The sequence below is a fragment of the Anabrus simplex genome, chromosome 2, assembly GCF_040414725.1.
Source record: "Anabrus simplex isolate iqAnaSimp1 chromosome 2, ASM4041472v1, whole genome shotgun sequence".
In the NCBI taxonomy this organism is placed as follows: domain Eukaryota; kingdom Metazoa; phylum Arthropoda; class Insecta; order Orthoptera; family Tettigoniidae; genus Anabrus; species Anabrus simplex.
Genome location: NC_090266.1, coordinates 385,163,494 through 385,185,384, shown reverse-complemented (window position 1 = coordinate 385,185,384; position 21,891 = coordinate 385,163,494). Strand labels below are relative to the sequence as shown.

Genomic DNA, 21,891 nt, shown 5'->3' with positions numbered 1-21,891 from the left:
GTGTTCATGTGAAACTCCCATATTTAACTTTTATTGACGGCGTGCTTTATGATAATATACCGGCTCAGATTTAACTGGTACAGGGATGAAACCTCGTCATGGGCACTGGATTATTGAGCGGCCTTCATTCACGGTCAGACAGCACAATAAAGAAATTTGGGGACGGACGTGGAAGCCAAGCGAGAGAAATATGAACCAAAGAGGCGAATGACCGACAGGAAGAGAGACAGCTGGCTGTGCAGCCTGGCCGCAGAGGTTTTTACTGCACCTTCGTTGGACGTTGATGTTCCAGCATTGTAAAACTAACTGCAGGTTCTCAACTCACTTGGGATTTGACACACTCGAGTGGCCTGGCCTGGCCTGGCCTTGACTTTGTGTCAAGCAGGATTGGATGACAATAATTATATTCTCTTGTCGACCGAAGAAAATCTAGCATTAACAAATAGGCTGTACTGTTTTTAAAACACGTGTATTTCAAACATTCCACTCTTGTGCTGTTTCTTCATTTAAAGTGATTAGTCTGTCTGTCTGTCTGTCTGTCTGTCTGTCTGTCTGTCTGTCTGTCTGTCTGTCTGTCTGTCTGTCTGTCTGTCTGTCTGTCTGTCTGTCAAGTTATGAGCACAGAGGCTGGTTGGATTCTCAAATAGCACCACCGCAGGTTATACAGTTATAAAGAATCAAAAAACCCGATGGCAGCGCTAAAATGAGGCGCACTGGACAAGATCAGGAGTGAGGTAGTTTGCTTGGTAAATCATAATAAAACAGCTCGGTGTGTTATAACCTGTGTTGTCGTGGATTTTGTACAGTACTGATCAAATTAAATTGGTGCTAGGTTTGAAAACAAAGGGTCGGTGACCGTGCCACCCTAATGTTTGCCTGAGGTTGAAGTGCGTATCCACGCGAGGAACCTCCCCTAGGACGACTGGGGGTGGAATATAAATTAATATTTTCGTCACTGCTGCGGTAATTGAAGTTGAGTTTACCCTTTGTCATTTTCTCAAACTAGTCTTAAATTTGTAGCAAAGCCGAGAATCGAAACCGACAGTGTAAAATGGAGCATGTACCAAGGAAATATGTTACTTATTTAGAGAAAAAGTTGAAGTCGTCAAAAATCAATTAAATTGCAGGCAAGGAGAGCCGAATGACATCGCCCCTCGCTTCCCATCAAAGTAACCGTGGTTCAAATCCCACCCAATATACATATCATTTTTGAAATGAAAAGGGACATCCGTGGATTGGGTTTCGCGTAAAACTGGAGGTCCCGTGGGAATGATCACGATATCAGTTGCTGTTATTATTATTGTTATTATTATTTACTGTAGATACTTTTGGTTTTTATACCAGTAAGGTTTTTAAATATGTAATTTGTTGAGGGAAATAACCGGATAAATTATTATTCATTTTTCGCATTTCAGTTCTTGAAGATTGGAAACGCTTTATATTTTTCTTCTTTCTTAATCTGTTTACCCTCCAGGGTTGTTTTTTTCGCTCGGACACAGCGAGGGATCCCACCTCTACCGCCTCAAGGGCAGTGTCCTGGAGCGTGAGACATTGGGTCGGGGGATACAACTGAGGAGAATGACCAGTACCTTGCCCAGGCGGCCTCACCTGCTATGCTGAACAGGGGCCTTGGTGGGGGATGGGAAGATTGGAAAGGATAGGCAAGGAAGAGGGAAGGAAGCGGCCGTGGCCTTAAGTTAGGTACCATCCCGGCATTTGCCTGGAGGAAAAGTGGGTAACGACGGAAAACCACTTCCAGGATGGCTGAGGAGGGAATCGAACCCCCTCTACTCGGTTGACCTCCCGATGCTGAGTGGACCCCGTTCCAGCCTTCTTACCACTTTCCAAATGTCGTGGCAGAGCCGGGAATCGAACCCGGGCCTCCGGGGGTGGCAGCTAATCACGCTAACCACTACACTACAGAGGCGGACTTTATATATATATATATATTTTTTTTTTTTACTAGACGTTAACGACGCATTGACATACATAGGTTTTCGAATACGATGGGATGGGTTTAGGACTAGGAAGGAAGCAGCACTAATTCAGTTACACGCCCGGTATTTGACTGGTGGGAATATGGGAAACATCGGAAAATCATGTTGAGGACTGCGGTTGGTGAGGCTCGAATAAACCATAACCCGGTCACGACTACACGACTTGTAGCTCGTAGCCAGCCACTCGGTATTGAGAGTGCAGTGGTAGTTGTCTCTTTACTGTAAGACCGGAGGCGAGCCTTGGTCCGGTTCCTTGGCTGAATGATTAGCCCTTCAGTTTAGAGGTCCCTGGGTTTAATTCCGGACTTGGTTAGGGATTTTTAATTGCATTCGTCTTAATACACTTCTCTTCACACACGCGCGCGCACACACACACACACACACACAATACCAACCACAGTGAATACACTCTTCCACTTACATTTGGTGCTACGAAGGACATGCGGCCGTAAAACTGCGGCAAATCCACACCAAGTGCCGACCCCAATAAATTGGGAGAAAGGCACGCAAGGAGACTGGAGAGAGTATTGATTCATACTCTAAACTGGATTCCGTGAGAAAAGGGACTACATATAATGTACTAATAATCGTGTGGTCTCAGATACTGGGTTCCGGGCCATTTTAAATGTCTGCAAAGTGGGACTCTACCGAGTTCATTTTTGCGGGTAGTTGCAGATTGCACCACCAGAGGTTTTGAACATATCAACAATTGTAGCATGGAGTGCCAAACTTAATTTCCCACCCTTCAAAGACGGGCTTCTTGAATTTGGGGTCATTGTAAGACTGAAGGTAATTTGGACCAACCATTATCAAAGTCATTACTGGTTGTAAATTGCACATTTCTGCCCCCGAATAGGGAGAGGATTAGGCTACAGTGAAAAGGGAAGTCCGAGTGGTGACTGAAGACTAATAATAATAATGTTATTTGTTTTACGTCCCACTAACTACTTTTTTTAAGGTCTTCGGAGACGCCGATGTGCCGGAATTTAGTCCCGCAGGAGTTCTTTTACGTGTCAGTAAATCTACCGACACGGGGCTGTCGTATTTGAGCACCTTCAAATACCACCGGACTGAGCCAGGATCGAACCTGCCAAGTTGGGGTTAGAAGGCCAGCGCCTTAACCGTCTGAGCCACTCAGCCCGGCCGACTGAAGACTAATCTGCTACAGCGGTGAATGGTAAATCATGTGTAGTCGGAGTGTCCACTGGTTACCACCCCAGCATTTAAGCGAGCAGAAGGTCTTTGAAACAAGATCGTACCAACCTCTGAGTGACTCAAGTGTTATACGAAATAAGCGTGTTTGCCAGATATCTTCATATCCAGCGAGGCAACTAGGAATTCAGATTATCACTCTGTGAGAATTATGTTGTATAAGTGTCACCTCGTGTGTAAGTTATTTGGGCTAAAATTTTTAATGAATTGGTCAAGATCTTCATATGGACGAATAAAACTGAAATATAACATAGAACCATTCCAAGAATGGCTGACAGGAGGATTTGAACCTATAGCCAGTGTGACTTCATGATGGTATCTAAGAAAGGAACGCCACCATTTTTATCGTTACTACGGTGTAGTTTGTGCTTTAGAGTTATTTTCTACCTGTTGCGTTGCATTCTGCGTTACCACTCACACTGTTAATGGACCTTGCTCGCGGATACATCTTGCGGTTTCATTTTGTCTCGCATCATGACAGCTTGACGTGATTTTCGAGGAGTTGAACTATTGCACCGCCTCTGTGGTGTAGTGGTTAGCGTGATTAGCTGCCACCCCCGGAGGCCCGGGTTCGATTCCCGGCTCTGCCACGAAATTTGAAAAGTGGTACGAGGGCTGGAACGGGGTCCACTCAGCCTCGGGAGGTCAACTGAGTAGAGGTGGGTTCGATTCCCACCTCAGCCATCCTGGAAGTGGTTTTCCGTGGTTTCCCACTTCTCCTCCAGGCGAATGCCGGGATGGTACCTAACTTAAGGCCACGGCCGCTTCCTTCCCTCTTCCTTGTCTATCCCTTCCAATCTTCCCATCCCTCCACTAGGCCCCTGTTCAGCATAGCAGGTGAGGCCGCCTGAGCGAGGTACTGGTCATACTCCCCAGTTGTATCCCCCGACCAAGAGTCTGAAGCTCCAGGACACTGCCCTTGAGGCGGTAGAGGTGGGATCCCTCGCTAAGTCCGAGGGAAAAACCGAACCTGGAGGGTAAACAGATGATGATGATGATGATGATGAACTATTGCAGATGTTCATAATGCCATGTCTTAAAAATCATTACTGGTGCATTTCTGTGGGTAACTGATTAATTATATCACATTACTTTGGGATTCTAAAGCTAGCAAGTAAGTAGAACACAGCGATGAACGAGTAATTTGGAGTAGGATTACACCGTAAGTTGCGCAGGCTATTCGGTTAAGCGATTCTACTTTATTTCTGTTTGAATTGAGACACTGTCCGTCCTGGAAATGTTTGGAAATTTTCATAAGTAACTATTCAAGTTGGCAGCAGTGATGGATGCTACTTAGGTCGGACATATTTGCTTTCTAAGGACTAATTTTACACGATTTCAACTGTACCTATTTCCCAAGTTCATGGTTAATCTCATCACGCTGGCTAACACATGAAAGTGATAAATTACACTGGTTGGTCATGAGAAACACCTCCCTGTTGCAAAGCCGAGATGCATCTTGAGAGATGTCATCAGAGAAGTGGCCTGCCAACACAGTTATTTCTGGAGGTAATTTGCACATTTCTGCCCCCGAGTAGGGAAAGGATTAGGCTACAGTGAGAGGGGTAAGTCCAAGTGGAGACTGAAGACTATTCTGCTACAGCGGAGAATGTTAAATCACGTGTAGTCGCAGTGTCCACAAGTTCTCAACTTAGCATTTAAGCGAGCACAAGGTCTTTGAAATAAGATCGTACCCACCTCTGAGTGATGCAAGTGTTGTACAAAATAAGCGTGTTTGCCAGATATTTTCGTTTCTTCGGCGTTTTCTACTATCTAAAGCAGAACGCACGAGTCTTAGTTCTCTTCAGCGCTTGTAAGTTTTTAATTACTAAGTGTGTTGTGGAGTGTTTTGAAAGCAAATTTTCGAAAGTGAGAAGTCAAGGCCCGGCATGGGAAGAACGGGTAAAATTAATCACAGGCACGCACCGTTAATGGATTTTAAGAGTGTTAACGGATAAAAGCAAGAGCTTATCTACAAGTCAACGGCTGCCAGTTGGCAATCCAATAGACGTGATGAGTAGGAAGAGTAAAGCTTGATCAAACACAAAGGGAGCTGGATCAGCATTTTCCCCATAGGTGTCAGGATACATCCGGGGTCAATGACCTCTGAGGGCATCAAGGTCACGGTGAGACGTCATAACCAAACTACCTTTTTTAACCTAACATAACTCTGCCCATCCTAATCTAAAAATCCTAACAAACCTCACAGATTCCATGGAAGAGACTATCGGTCAGGTCAGTGACCGGTTTTGGAGCAGACGGGTTCTCCCTGAACCGGTTTGCTTTGCCGGTTACCAAGTCATGCCGCGATAAATCCTAAGACCTCTGAACAGTTTGATTTCCTGGAGGTCCCTGGTACCCAGACTCCGGTCCCGGAAAATGCGGTCACGTCAGTCGAGGTCTGGAGGGTGTGGGCACATGGCGACGGGCCTCCTTCCTCTCTGCCCGAGCCATGGCTTTGTAAACTGGGCAACTGCGATGAGAGGTCGGATGGAGCCCCGCGCATTTGGCACACACCGGTGCCTCCCTAGGTGCCGTGCAGACTGTGTGGTGGTGATCACCAGAACGCGATTGCATCGTACGTGGAGCCCACAGCTACCCTATCCTTGGCCCCATTTCATACAACGGAAACGCTGCAAGAGGGAGACATTCCGATCTCACCTGACGGCCGCATCTTTTTGCTGAGGTCCTCTTCTGATTGGCTCCTCTTCTGGCTGCCTCCCTGGGTGCAGTCGTGGGTCGGGGCTGGGTAGCCCTCTCCTGTCGGGCCGGCGTCTTCTTATTTCTGGTACGTGGCCGGCGTCTTTGTCCTGGCGGCGACGACGGTCTCTTCTCGGCATAGGATGAGGCCTCGTCCTGGCTGTGGCCCTCCTCCCAGCCTAGGGACCGTGGGGAGCCAGATAGCTTCACTTCGGTGCCGGCTTCTACTTCCTGGCCTGTGGCGGCGTCGGTGGATGCTGGCACCTTCGTGTTTGCCCTGTCCTGTGGGGCACACATGCATCGTGAAGCTGGTGCTTTCAGGCCGTGAAGCTTAGGTAGCAACTTCGGAATGCCAGGCGTCGGTCTCACCACTGCCATGCTACCATCCGCCGTCCGAGGCGCTTTCCTGGGATTCCTGAGATTCTTTGGACCTAATATTGATTTATCAACGTATCTCTTACACCACCACCGCTAAATCAGCGCACGTAGGCCAATCAATGTGACGCAAAATATTATTTTATACGCACTAAAATGAATTTAAAAGAAATGAAATGATGCGCCATTGCCCATTATGAACCACTCTGTGTAACCATAAGCTGCACACGAGACTGGTATTTTCCTTCAGATAAGTATAGGCCCTATACTTCAGTTTATCGGGAAGCTCCAGTAGTGACAGTGCCAAACAGTCCACCGTTTGCCAAACAGTGCGCTTGCTCAACTTCGCATGCCACTGCAGCGCCATTGCGATCTCTAGTGGATATTTCACTTACTTTATGGATACAGGTCTGTGACCTTGATAACGTCTGATGTCATTGACCCCGGATATAACCTGACGCCCGTGGGAAAATGCGAATTCACCTCCCATTGTGTTTAACCCGGCTTTGCCCTTACTACTGTGTGACTATAACTAGAGGATGAACTGTTCTGCTTGTTTGGTAGTGAGCCGACAGGTTATGGATACAGTACTTGGCGGAATGCGTTGCACACAAGTATTGATATGAACAATAAATTAAGGACAAGAACTCGGCAGAATACAGTAAGGAGTGATTAATTAATTAATTAATTAATTAATTAATTAATTAATTAATTTCGTGTGGCTATTTCTAGCCGGGTGCAGCCCTTGTATGGCGGACCCTCCGATGAGAGTGGGCGGCATCTGCCATGTGTAGGTAACTGAGTGTTATTGTGGTGGAGGATAGTGTTATATGTGGTTTGTGAGATGCAGGCATGTTGGGGAAAAGTACAAACACCTATCCCCCGAGCCACTGGAATTAACCAATTAAGGTTAAATTCCCCGACCCGACCGGAAATCGAACTCGGGACCCTCTGGATAAAATGCCAGCACGCTAACCATTTAGCCATTGAGCCGGACGTAAGGAGAGATGAAAAAACGCGTCGGAAACATCTACTCTATGTATTGCACGTAATTCATTGCCATGAAATTAACTCTACTTCAAACCTCAAGTACTACGAGCATATTTTACACAGGAATGCCAAATTAATACATTCATTCTTTTTAATTACATTACTCTCTTTTAATTCAACGAAACATTGCAGTCTTTGTTGTTATTAGATTATTAATTAGAACAGATCCTGCCAACCTGCATTTGACAAAGAATAGCTCTATATTTGACCACTGATAAAGATTTTGCAAAAGTATGAAGCCGTGATTACGTTTTCCAAGTCAGGCTTGTGTAACACTGACAAGTAAGTCATTTAAGATTGGTGAAGTATGATAATTTATCGTATTTTTGTACGAAAAATTTACGTTGGCTACACTCTTGCTTGTAGCAAACAGGGAAAATATTAATAACATTATCGGTGTTACCTCCCACTAACTACCTTTAGAGTTTACGGAGACTCTGAGTTGCCGGAATATTGTCCCGGAGGAATTATTTCACGTGCCGGTAAATCTAATGAGACACGAGGCTTGCGTATTTCAATTATCCCTGGACTGAGCCGGGACTGAATCCTCCAACGTAGCCTCAGATGGTCAAGTCTCCACCGTCCGAGCCCACTCAGCCCGACGATAAATTGTTAAATATCCATACGTAACTCTGTTCATATCTTTTATTTTCAAAGTTTTGCAATGAATAGATTTGATTTAATATCATTTGTATATCAAGGCAAGTGGTAATATAAATTTGTATAATAAATAATACTAGTATGGGACCCTTTTCTATATTTGAAACATATAGGCCTAATGTGTCTTTAGTTGTATTTTCATGTCGTTATATCATCATCATCATCATCTGTTTACCCTCCAGGGTCGGCTTTTCCCTCGGACACAGCGAGGGATCCCACCTCTACCGCCTCAAGGGCAGTGTCCTGGTGCTTCAGACTCTTGGTCGGGGATACAACTGGGGAGAATGACCAGTACCTCGCCCAGGCGGCCTCACCTGCTATGCTGAACAGGGGCTTTGTGGAGGGATGGGAAGATTGGAAAGGATAGGCAAGGAAGATGGAAGGAAGCGGCCGTGGCCTTATGTTAGGTACCATCCCGGCATTCGCCTGGAGGAGAAGTGGGAAACCACGGAAAACCACTTCCAGGATGGCTGAGGTGGGAATCGAACCCACCTCTACTCAGTTGACCTTCCGAGGCTGAGTGGACCCCGTTCCAGCCCTCATACCACTTTTCAAATTTCGTGGCAGAGCCGGGAATCGAACCCGGGCCTCCGGGGGTGGCAGCTAATCACGCTAACCACTACACCACAGAGGCGGACATGTCGTTATATACCTGAGGTATTTCCCGAATTGCAAATTTGTGATGATGGTACACGCAGAAAGTGTTTTTGCTCATCATGTACTTTTTACACTCATTCTTTAAATGTTATTGTTGCAATTAGAAGTGCCGTAACAGTTTTATAAATGACGAACCGTTGTCTTAGCAAATGTGCCTGTACTTTTGGAAACAAAGCAATGCCATCTCTATACTGGCCATGAAGGCTCGTGGAGGAGTAGATGGCAAAGGCTTCCGCTGTTCGTAACTTCGGCATTAAGTGGCTGCGCGGTTTGGGTCACGCAGCTATCAACTTGCATTTGGGAGATAGTGGGTTCGAACACCACTGACGGAAGCCCTGAAGATTGCTTCCCATGTTTTTCCATTTTCACACCAGGCAAATGCTGGTGTTGTACCTTAAAGCCACGGTCGCTTCCTTTCCACTCCTTACCCTTTCCGATCCTATCGTCTCCATAAAAAAATTTCTGTGTCAGTGTGACGTAAAGCAAATAATAATAATAATAATAATAATAATAATAATAATAATAATAATAATAATAATAATAATAATAATAATAATAATAATAATAATAATAATAATAATAATAAGTGTCATCCTCCTGTTGGCGAATAGAAATCAAGTCTCTCAGGCTGATTCAAACACGGCAAGGCAGCTCCCTCCTACTGTTGTCCGACGAATAATTTCACAAGTACGCAAGGTGAATATTGCTAGCGGGTTCTACTAGTTGTGCGACTTTTCTCATCAGCTCGTGTCGGTAACTACGTCATCTGGCTATCTGCTGAGGGCTGCAGATATCGGATATATACCGTATAGAGGCCCTTGAATGCCCATCGTGTTATGCCAGAAGACAAAAATTACTTCTTGTGTATACTCGTAGAATAGCACGGGTAGATGACATGCTCATACATTCCTGTTTCCAGCGACGCGGCGTGACTGCGGACACAACTGCTGGTGCTCGTAGAACATGTTTGGAATTTATGACAGATTCTCTTAATTGACTTTCAGTCCGTTCGGTTGGAATCCTAGTCTTCCTCCTTAAGATAAGATTTATTAAATTTCTACTAACACAGAGACTTGATTCTGATATTGGAACAAGCCGGTGGCAAGGTAATTTGTGTACGTAGTGCAGTACCGTAGCCGGGATCGAACGATGGGGGCGCACAGTGGGGTGGTTATTGTTACGAAAGTCCGCCTCCGTAGCGTAACAGTTAGTGTTATTAGCTGCCGTCTTCGTGGGCTCGGGTTCGATTCCCGGTACTGCCAGAAATTTAAGAATGGTATGTGGTTGAAATGGTACATGCAGCTCACCTCCATTGGGGAGTGTGCCTGAAAAGAGCTGCACCACCTCGGGATGAGGACACGAGTTTACTTTTTTATTATTATTATCATGGTACTGTATTATTAATACTATTATTATTAATCCGTTTATCCTCCAGAGTTGCTTATTCCCACGGACCCAGCGAGGGATGCCACATCTACAGCCTCAAGGGCGCTGTCCTGGAGCCTGAGACTTTGGGTCGGCAGGAGGACCAGTACCTCGCCCATGCAGCCTCACCTGCTATGCTGAACAGGGGCATGTGGAGGGGAGGGGGAGATCGGAAGGGGCAGACAAGGAATTGGGAAGGAAGCGGCCGTGGCCTTAAGTTAGGTACCATCGCGGCATTTGACTGGAGGAGAAGTGGGAAACAACGGAAAACCACTCCGAGGATGGCTGTGGTGGGTATCGAACACCCCTCTACTCAGTTGACCTCCCGAGGCTGGGTGGTCCACGTTCCAGCCCTCGTACCACTTTTGAAATGTCGTGGAAGAGTTGGGAATCGAACCCGAGCCTCCGGGGGTGGCAAGTAACCACACCAACCACTACACCACAGAGGCGGATATTATTATTATTATTATTATTATTATTATTATTATTATTATTATTATTATTATTACCGGGCGAGTTGCTCGTGTGGTTAGGTGCACGCGGCTGTGAGCTTGCATCCGGGAGATAGTAGGTTCGAATCCCACTATCGGCAGCCCTGAAGATGGTTTTCCGTGGTTTCCCATTTTCACACCAGGCAAATGCTGGGGCTGTACCTTAATTAAGGCCACGGCCGCTTCCTTCCAACTCCTAGGCCTTTCCTATCCCATCGTCGCCATAAGACCTATCTGTGTCGGTGCGACGTAAAGCCCCTAGCAAAAAAAATAGCTTCCTTCCCACTCCTAGGCCTTTCCTATCCCTTCGTCGCCATAAGACCTATCTGTGTCGGGGTGACGTTAAACAAATACCTTCAAAAATTATTATTATTATTATTATTATTATTATTATTATTATTATTATTATTAAAATGAAGTGTGATATCAGAAACAAGAAGAATCAATACAACACTTTGTGCTAGAGAGTGGCGTGCTTTCCATGCTTCTTCGTTCTTCAGCTCACTTGTGCTAGGAATGAAATCCCTGAGGTACTCTAATATTCTCCCCCAGTGAGGTTATCTTTCAACCTCGCAGCCGAATAGTGTTACTTCCTGTGGTACAACCGAAGTGGGTGAGCCGAGAATGTCCATGAACCTTTCTGCAACTCGAGTCATTGCCAAGGTGAAGGAGAGAGCACCACCTGCACTCCACATAGCTAGTGAAGTGAAAATGACAACGAAAAATGAGTAGAGTAGAATATACTCAGGAGATGGTGCGGTAGAACAAACGCAGAAAGCAGGGCCAAGGATCCCTACAACCAGCTTATATTGTCATGACTAGGAGTGCGTTCTAAAGATACTCAATAATTACATAAAATGACATAAATTACACAAATTTGCACAGGAAAGAAATTTGCTTTGCCTTTGCTGGCAGGACCTAGTGTTTACAGTGCACTATGTCTTCTGGTATGGCCTAGAGTAATTTTGTTACTTTCATTGATCTGTCCCTGTCTTATACTTGGCTTTAACAATAGGAAAGTGACTGAGGTATGAGTGATGCTAGTAATGCCATTCCTTCTGCAGCCAGTCCCTGCTAGGAATGGTGTGAAAATGTTGCTCATAGGGTCATTTGGTGCATACATATCAGTGGGCTTGGCAGGCTGATATGTAATAGCAACTTCTGGCTCGGTGAGGAAAGCAACGGGAAACTACCTCACTCCTCACTTCCCTAGTACGCCTCTTCAGTGAAGCCTAGGGCATCTATGATAGCTGACGGCGGAGCTGTTGAGGATCCAACCAGCCTTAGGGCTGAAGACTGAACATACATACATACATACATACAAGAAATTTGCAGACTAAGATTGTTCTTAAATTTAGTTGCTTTTGTTCTTCTTCTTGTTTTATCTGAATGTAAGGGACTTCTCGGTTAACAGACATGAGAACACATGTTTGGTGTACCTAGCGACTTAGCTAATCTGTGGGATTCGTGTAGCAGCAAGTTTTCAATCGGGAGACGATGGATTCGAACTCCACCCTGAAAATAGATTTCCACAACAGTTTCCTTCCCAGCCCTAGCTAGACCTTTCCTATCCCAATGTCACTGAAAATCTGTGCTAAAATTATGTTAAACATATACTATGTCTGTTCGGAGCATTGCATCGTATAATAATAATAATATTAATAATAATAATAATAATAATAATAATAATAATAATAATAATAATAATAATGCCAGACCAAGTTTAACCATATACGCACAGGTTATTATCAGTATTTTGTTCGTATGTGCATTGTCGTCCGCCTCTGTGGTGTAGTGGTTAGCGTGATTAGCTGCCACCCCCGGAGGCCCGGGTTCGATTCCCGGCTCTGCCACGAAATTTGAAAAGTGGTAAGAGGGCTGGAACGGGGTCCACTCAGCCTCGGGAGGTCAACTGAGTAGCGGTGGGTTCGATTCCCACCTCAGCCATCCTGGAAGTGGTTTTCCGTGGTTTCCCACTTCTCCTCCAGGCGAATGCCGGGATGGTACCTAACTTAAGGCCACGGCCGCTTCCTTCCCTCTTCCTTGCCTATCCCCTCCAATCTTCCCATCCCTCCACAAGGCCCCTGTTCAGCATAGCAGGTGAGGCCGCCTGGGCGAGGTACTGGTCATACTCCCCAGTTGTATCCACCGACCAAGAGTCTGAAGCTCCAGGACACTGCCCTTGAGGCGGTAGAGGTGGGATCCCTCGCTAAGTCCGAGGGAAAAACCGGACCTGGAGGGTAAACAGATGATGATGATGATGATGATGATGATGATGATGATGACGTGCATTGTCCATGGACGGTGGAATAGTAAGTTAGGTTGAATCCTATTGTAGCAAAGTGAAGGTGGTAATTGCTTGCAGCTGGGCTGAGTGGCTCAGATGGTTGATTCGCTGGCCTTCTGATTCCAACTTGACAGGTTCCACCCTGACTCAGTCCGGTGGTATTTGAAGGTGCTCAAATACGTCAGCCTCGTGTCTGTGGAGTTACTGGCACGTGAAAGAACACCTGCGGGGCAAAATTTCGGCACCTCGACGTTTCCAAAGACTATCTAAAAAGTACTGCAGTTATTGGGACGTAAAACTATAAAATTAATTCATCAATGAATTTGCTTGCAGCAATTATTGTTTATTGAATGTTCGTTTCTGACTCTCGTAATTAGGAGGTAACAAACGCGAAACTAGCGAGAATGATTGCTGATACAAACGAGAGAGAACAATGTCGGATAGTCTTCTCTATGTGAAGAATTAAATGGTTACATGTTGGATATTCAGCCCGAAGGCTGATTTGATCTTCCACAGCTCCGCAAATAGCTATCAGAGATAGTTTAGGCGTCACTAAAGTGCCATTCTAGGGAAATGAGGAGTGAGGTAGTTTCCCGTTGCTTTCCTCACGAGCCAGAAGTTGCTATTACATATCAGTCTGCCAAGTCCATTGAAATGCATGCACCAACCGACTCCATGAGTGATATATTCACACCATTCAAAACAGAGACTGGTTGCATAAGGAATGGTATTACTAGCATCGCTCATACCTCGGTCACTTTCATATTGTCAAAGCTATGGATGAGACTGAGACAGGTCAATGAAAGTAACAAATTTATTCTGACCCATACCAGAAGACATAGTTTGATGTAAACACTACATCGCGTCAGCATAGGTATATTAAACGGTTATTTAGTTAGAAATACGTTGGACGAAGCTGTATGTGCGAACCGACTTTGGCACCGCATGTGAGGGAAAATGGAGGATGATTAGGTTGCCTGCAAGAATCACAGACTTGATCATGGAGGGTAAGAGAAGCAGACAGATACACAGGAGACGTTTATCAGATTCATTTTCAATGATTTCAAGGCTTAGAAGCATGGAAGAAGTAAGGCAACTCTGGTATTTGCAAATAAATGGTCGGACAGTCACAGGAGCTTCAGACTGAACACTGAAACGCATGATCCAGTGCAGAGATCATTTATGTCAGTAATGCTATGTATCACAAGTAGTAGGGCAAGATGGGTTCTAAAACAATGGGAGCTGAATCAGCATTTTCTCACGAGGTCATTGACCCCTGGCAAGGTCATTGACCCCATGACGTCTCGGTCACGTGACCATAACGTCACGAGCATCTGCTACTGTTTACAAACCTGGCCACGACCTCGTGACAGACCCTAACCCCACTTATGAGCACGTGGGCACGACTAACCTCACTGCCGCCATCTTGACAGGTCCAAACCTTACTTTTTGTGAACAAGTGAACGTGGCTAAACTCACTGCTGCCATCTTGACAGGTCCTAACCACGTGCACTTGTTTTAGCGCAGAATTTTGAACGTCCCTTACCTCACTGCTGTCATCTTGACAGGTCCTAACCACGTGCTTTTGACAGGTGTGTGGCGCGGAATTTGAATAAGTGCGTATGGCTAACCTCACAGCCGTCATCTTGACGAAGGCCAAAGGCGGGCACAATTCTGCTCAATGAGCTCCCGCGCAGGCAGGTAAAAGAGCCTTTATACCTGTAAGTTAGATTTTAGTTTCTTAGACACGAATGCACCACGCCCCGGGATGTCGATAGTCAAGATCATGGACGCAGAGAAGTGTGCGTTCGAATCCCGCACAGGCTATGGGGCTTTGTCACGTAGTTTATCAAGGCTTCACTGGCTTTAGCCATCGAGGTGGGATTGAACCCCAGGCTAGAAAGGGTTCAACACGAAATTCAAGAATGTAGTATTTGAGGCTCTTCCCAGTACATCTTCGTTTCATTTCAGTGGCGAGCCTTCCTGCTTGCGAAGATCAAGGTTGATTATACTGCATACTCTAGAGATCTATTGATATCAGAGCAGAAAAGCCTAGTTCTTGCAAATATGTTAATAGAAATACCAGTATGCGCCCCGATGACCTTCTTGAACTTATAAGAATAGTATTAAGGAGGACATTGACCTATATCAATTAGTAATCTCTCGTCCGAATCGTGACTAACTGGTTAGTATTTCGGCGTTTGGTTCCAGGAGTACCCGTGTTCGATTCCCGGCTGCGTAGAGCTATTTGGAGCTTCATGGGTTAATTCTTCTAGCTCAGGGATTGGGTATTTGATCTGTCTTCAGTATAAGATTTCATCCTAGTAAGGGCCACATCTAACGCCGTTTCCACTTATGGAACCAGTCCTGGTAGGCAATTCGATGGATTACGTGTGGTTCTTTCTGCAATATCAGTCTCTTCATTTGACTAAAATTGTCGTCTTTTCGGGGTGAATTTCAATTTGGGTATATAGAAGAAAATCTACCGAGAATATGCCGGGCAAGTAAAGTGGGTGGGGAAGCACTGTTGGCTTCGCGTTCGTCAAGAATTCACGAATCAACAGCGACGCATGAGCTAGCTCGTTTTTAGGCTCCAGGAGTTATTTCTCCTCAAGTTTGGTCTTTTTCTCCTGACATGTTCTCTGTAACCTCTCAGTGATAATACCAGTGGTTCGCCGTTTGACCACCAGGTAAGAATTCATTGTGCACAACAGCTTTGATGTCGAAAAGAGTCCATCTACAACACTTTCACGTTCGACCTGACCAGCTACGCTATCTTCGGTCTCGAAGAGTCGCCATAAACTACAAATATGTCTCTGTTAACGGTTAACGTTTTCCCCAGTTTGCAGCAGAAGCGAATGTTGAAACAATGCTCGTAACACTCAAATATTTCGGCAGTCATAACACATACTCAACACACATGCAAGCTAACAGCTGTCGAGCGATAACTAATTGTTTCAGAAATGAACGGAGAAGAGCTAATTGCTTAAGGATACCGCTATACAGTATCACTTTGACAAAACTGCTAAGACTTCGCATTTGTGTGGTTGTTACGAAATTCTGTTATCTTGTGAGCAGGCGTAGGTTACATAGTACAGAGTGACCTAAAAGTCCGTTAACACCTGACGAGGCAGTACTTCACGGAATATTGGCGGTAGAGAGGTAATAATTGACCCACATGATTGATATGGCATGAGGTTTTATTGAGATGAAAATAAAGTACACAAAGTGACCAACGGATGGCGCTGCACAGCAACACGTCAGTTACAAATGGCCACACATGCTTGCCATGACATGGGGTTTTATTGAAACCAGTAACGGGTGCACAGACATGCCAACAGATGGTGCTGGAGAGCAACACGTCAGTGATGCAGCATGAGAGCCGTGTACGGTATGAAAGGTGCTGTCGTGAGATAGGGGGTCAGATGCGCCTGCAATAGCGGCATGTTGTCGTTACCAGAAAAGGTACTGTTAGTGAAGATTTATTTACTTTATTTTGGTGTTAATAAAACCCCATGACATGCCAATCATATGTGTCAATTATTAGTTCTTTACTTCCAATATTCCGTGAAGTATTGCCTTTTCAAATATTAACGGACATTTGGGCCATCCTGTACTTTTGATGATGATCATGATGATGACTGTTATTTAAACGGACCTACCATATAGGTCCACTATTTTTGCATCTGCTTACTAAGATAGGGCTGAGAAAAATGTACTTTCCACTAAAGTCTCTATCTCAACTGTGACAGTATGGATGTTGCTGAGGAGGGAGTGGCGCTGAGTACATTAGAAGTACGACTAGTGCTTTTGTATTCTATGAATGGTGCTGCTCATGAGATCACTCGCTAGCAATACCACTTTCCATCTTGCTGAAGAAAACAATGACGAAGTTTGTCACACTTTATCGTACCTAGAACGCCTTAATATGGCGCCACCATCAATTTTTGGATTCCCTGTAACCGTATGACCATAAGTGGTGCTTTTTGAGGATTTAGCTAGTCTCTGGGGTGATCATTTTGGAGAGAGCACAAACGATTGCTGTCTATTAAATCATCTCTTACATTCTTCGCGTGCCTTAGGAGGTAACGTTGGGTTGAACACTACTGGGAAATACTTTCCTCTCGGTGAATAAACCTGACCGAGCGAGGGCTGCGCGGTTTTGGTCACATAGCTGGCAGTTTGCACCCACTGTCGGCAGCATTGAATATGATTTTCAGTGGTTCCCCATTGTCACACTAGGCAAATGATTGGGCTGTACCTTAATTAGGACCACGGCCTCTTCCTTCCCACTCCTGGCCCATCGTCGCCATAAGACCTATCTGTATCGGTGCGACGTAAAGCAAATTAAAATTGTGAATATATCTGTATCTTCCTGTATATCACTAAAGGTTCTTTTTCGAATAGAAATCACATAATTTGTTATATTTATTTATTGCGCGTTTTTACATATCCGTCGATAAGAGGGTGAAACATAATTGTTATAGGACGACTAGCTAAATTATGCACGAGGTTAAAAATTATTATTTACAGCCGATGAAACTGAGTAAGGAAGAAAAATCAAGCTATTTAGCAATTTCTTATTTTGGTTTACCTCCGTTGTTCACAAGGTTGCATTGCTGGTAGCTTAATGTGAATACCATTCCAAGAAAATGCGTCCATGTATGGTTCGTTGAAATAGACTTGTAGGACATGAACATGCAAGCAGTATAGTAGTTGTCCGTTTGTGGTTCCTATTTGAGATGTATTGAGTGTATTTACCCGATAATACAGTCCTTACCACGTTAGTGAACGGGATATCTCAACGTAGGCGTATTCTCCAACTCTCGGGCGCAGTTGGCTTAAAGTCCAACCAACGCAAGTTGCGTCTATTTTCACGACCAAATTCAGTCTCTTTCTAATCCTATCCTCCAAAATAATTTAAAATACACACACACGACTACAGAAAGCAATACTCGTAATTTAGGTAATCGAACATGCACAGTCGAGTGACATTATTGGGATCACCTCCTGCCTTTCCATCGGCGGGCATGAAATACATCACGTTTTCTAGATTGTGCAAGCCATACGTTTCGCTGTGGACTATTTGTACCTATATCATTTGCTGCGGTCATGGTTAAAAGGGACGAGTTGCAAAAAGTGATAATCATCGACGGGGTAGTTTGTGACTTTTCGCGCACTGGTGTGGTGAAAATGTACCGCATTGTGAGTGGCAAATTGTACTATTGTGAATTACCAATGTGGAAACTACGTAGCACCACGTGCCATTCAAGTGAAGGTGGATTCGTGGATACGAAGGGGAGCGAGGGCCGACCAGCATGCTAGAGAGTAGAATTTCGTCGACAAAATAAACCAGGGACCTATGAAACTCGTATCTAAAGCGATAGTTCAGCAAACGCTGCTGCGTATGGGACTCCAAAGCAACCGGATGAACGCTGCATGTATATTAAACTCGGTGCATCGGGGAAAAAGGCTTCAGTTTGCGAGAAATTTTTAGAATTAGACGTCTGCTGCTTAGCGAAGGGTTGCCTTCTCCGATGAGTCCCGCTTTCTGCTGAACCGAACTGATGCACATTGGCTTGCCAGGCGAGAAACAGAGAAAAAGCGCCCTGCGACCATTGCTGGAAGATCATGCTGGTGGCTGCAGCGTTTTGTCTGTGGAATGTTTTCGCGATTTTCTCCAGGACCAGTTATCCCTGTGTAAGTCACTCTTTATCCATTTGGTTATAAATCCATCCTTATAGATCACATACACTATCCATACCGATTGTGTTTTCTGTGCGGATGAGATCTTCCAGCAAGACAATATAACATACCACGTGACTGCAAATGTCCGACTGTAGTTGGAAGAGCATGACTTAAGACTTCCAAGTTCTTTCCCTGCCCTTAATTCTCTGACTTTACAGTATCTAGGGAACCACCAAAATCGCCGTGTCCGCTCTATGGGCCCTCCAGCAGCTGCGGGATGCCCTTAAGGTAACACGACTCCAAGTAACTGTTACAGTCTACCAATACCTAACTGAGATATTCCCAGCCCGTCTATAGTCTGTCCCTACTGCAAATTTCGGTCACTCTGTACATTAGCAGGTAGTCGTAGTAATGTGGCTCGAATATTTATTGAACCATGCTGTTAGTAGTTGAAGATTTTCAATAAAATAACTTCATTTTTGCAAATCTCCAGCGTAAAATCATATCCCGTACTTTAACATCAGAGCTTATCTGTTAAATCCATCCTATACTGGAAAACAACGTGGTGATATTAAACTTAGTGTTCTCTTGTTTCAGGTGAGCTATTCCATCAGTACATCCAATCATCCAGCGTCTATGAGGAAGTAGGGACGAGGAAACACGGGAGTCACAGGTAAGACTAAGGGAATATTGTGAAGAACTTCTCAGCAAGTCATTGCAATAACCGGACATTGTAAGACGAGCTTGCTGAAAGTGTAACACACCATAGTCAAGACAATGATTTAAGGCCATTAGAATTTGAAAAATATGCAATGGAGAAAAGGCATAGGCAGTGTAATATTCTTAAGATAAGCACGATACCAACTGCTGTTTTTGTCTTCTGCGGGATGAAACACTTTCATTTTTGAAGGTAAAAGTGAGTCTTGAATTAGACAAGATAATCCGCAGATGGTGGAAATGAAAGTAATGAAAAGGATATTAGTAAAGTAAGTAGGAGGAGATGAGTAAATTAATGAAGAGAACATTAGTTGATAAGTCACGATGTGTGGAATAGCCGATATCAATTATCAATAACGGTCGATTTGCAAAATTCTCACACAAAACCACCGTATTATTGTGGGTTTCTTCAAAAGATTGTACTTGCTATCAAGTGTTACATTGAATAACAAATTCATCCTTCTTGTAATTTCTTGTTTTGGAGTCTCTCAAGTAGGATACAACTGTTCGATTTCACGAGGTAATTAATAACATTCGCCATATGACTTCAGCACAGTCACGCTGATTTCATTCATTTAACCCTTCGTATTTGTCGATACTACACTAAATGGAATAACACAAAGTATAGCTGGTTCTCTCCCAAAAGTATTAACCTTCTAGCATTTTCCGTCACTCAAACTGAGCACTTTTCCACGCAGTGTGACACATACGATGAAAAAAATTCTTTAAAAAAATTCACTTCCAATTCGAGAATAGTTCATATGTGATTCAAATTCTTTCACAAGGTAATTGTGTGTAGTTTATTTTGACGTATCGGGAGAAGCAACTTCCTTTTTCATGATCACTTTGGGAATAGTCACGATTTAGACCCTGGAATCAAAAGAGGAAAATACAAAAGAATTTGTGCTCCGAGTAACGCTGCTTCTGAAGATGTATTCCCGGATAGAATAATTGTAGATTGTTTAGTAATGACAGTAAGTTCGGTAATATCGCATGCATCAAAAGTAAATGGGAAAATATTCAGTACTACTCTTGAATTATTAGATCTTCTCATTTGCCATTTGAAAGCCATCTATGAGAATTCGGCAGTAGGACACTCCCATAATTGTAGCAGGCTTACGCAGGATCATACTATACAAGATTACTTTCTGGTATAATTCGACCCAAGAAAATGACGACGGTGAAGTTATTTGAAGCACATTGGCTTCTAAGAATAATGGCCTAGAAATCTACTACTATTCGATGAACTTAAAATATGAAAACAAATATGTGTCATTCCTCTACGCTTCCTGAAAAGAAAACCTACGACCTGTTTCCCAGTCAGTGACCGGGTCAGGAGTGGAATGAATGAAGCCCCCATCTTGCGCCGAGTATGGGAATTGTACAGGCTGCCGAGGTCTGTCGCACTACTCTAGGGCAATGATTAATGACTGACGGATGAAATGAAATTATAGTGGAGAGTGTTGCTGGAAAGAAAGGTTACAGCGAAAACCGGAGTATCCGGAGAACCCTGTCCCGCCTCCGCTTTATCCAGCACAAATCTCACATGGAGTGACCGGGATTTGAATCACGGAACCCAGCGATGAGAGGCCGATGCGCTGCCGCATGAGCCACGGAGGCTCCCTCTATGCTTCTCATTCATACCTATAGAGAAGGCTGGATTTCAGCGCGGTATTTCAACACAGTGGCCCTGAATGAAAGAAATACCATTTATGGCTTACCCCTCCTTTTATCGGAGGCTCTTCCTGTCCGTTGTTGGCCGGTATCCAGATTCAGTAGTTGTTTACACGGATGGTTCGAGAACAGAAGCGAAAGTAGGCTGTGCTTTCGTTGTCGACAATGGCAGGTTTCTTTTTCCTCCCCGGGAAGCCTGCAGTGTGTACACAGCAGAGCTTTATGCCATCTTTGAAGCTCTGCTGTACATGCGAGCACAGAAATGGTGTCCCGGTATAAACAAAGCATGGTATACCCCCACCTCCACGCTTAACGCATTGCTGCAGGTAGACAGCCCGCTACAAGACTGTTGTGATTGAAATAGGCACAGTGGTATATGTATAGCAATACACACACCCTGCCTTCAGCACTACCCGTTCACTCCCTCCCCTCGTTCTCGGTACTGGATTGGCCTTCGACACTACCCCTTCACTCCCTCGCCACCTTTTCAGTACTGGAGTGGGGCAGTGTTGATTGTTTACGTCGGGACACCATTTCTGTGCTTGCATGTACGCGCTGTCCAATAAGCGCCGACACTTTCTGCTGTGTACAAACTCCTTAAGCTCGCTACAATCTATTGATGTATGTTTCCCTCGGCACCCTCTGGTGCAGCGGATTCAGGATTTGCTTGCCGGGTGTTGGAATGTTAGCAACAGAATCACGTTCATGTGGCTCCCAAGTCAAAAGGGTGTAGAGGGAAACGAATTAGCTGAAAAGGCTGTCAAGGAGGCTGTCACATTGCCCTCGTTGCCTTGTAAGGTTCTAGGCAGTGATATTCGATATCAGCTGAGACATTTTGTGGCAGGCCACTCCTCTCCCAAACAAGCTGAGAGTGATAAAAGTAACTACGAATGTATGGAAGACTTCCCTTCGGGATTCTCGGAGGGAAGCAGTGGTATTATGTCGTTTTCGGATCAGC

At 44.7% G+C, this 21,891-nt stretch overlaps 1 protein-coding gene across 2 annotated transcripts in view; it reads left to right on the top strand.

The window, feature by feature from the left end:
* Window positions 1-21,891, top strand: part of Fs (Follistatin) — an 859,985-nt gene that overhangs the window by 228,055 nt on the left and 610,039 nt on the right. The window contains exon 2 of one of the 2 annotated variants that reach the window (XM_067140803.2): window positions 19,140-19,215. The gene's annotated coding sequence lies outside the window, so the exon portion shown is untranslated. Of the gene's footprint in view, window positions 1-19,139; window positions 19,216-21,891 lie in introns of those variants that run through there. The other variant, XM_067140804.2, reaches the window with a different exon arrangement.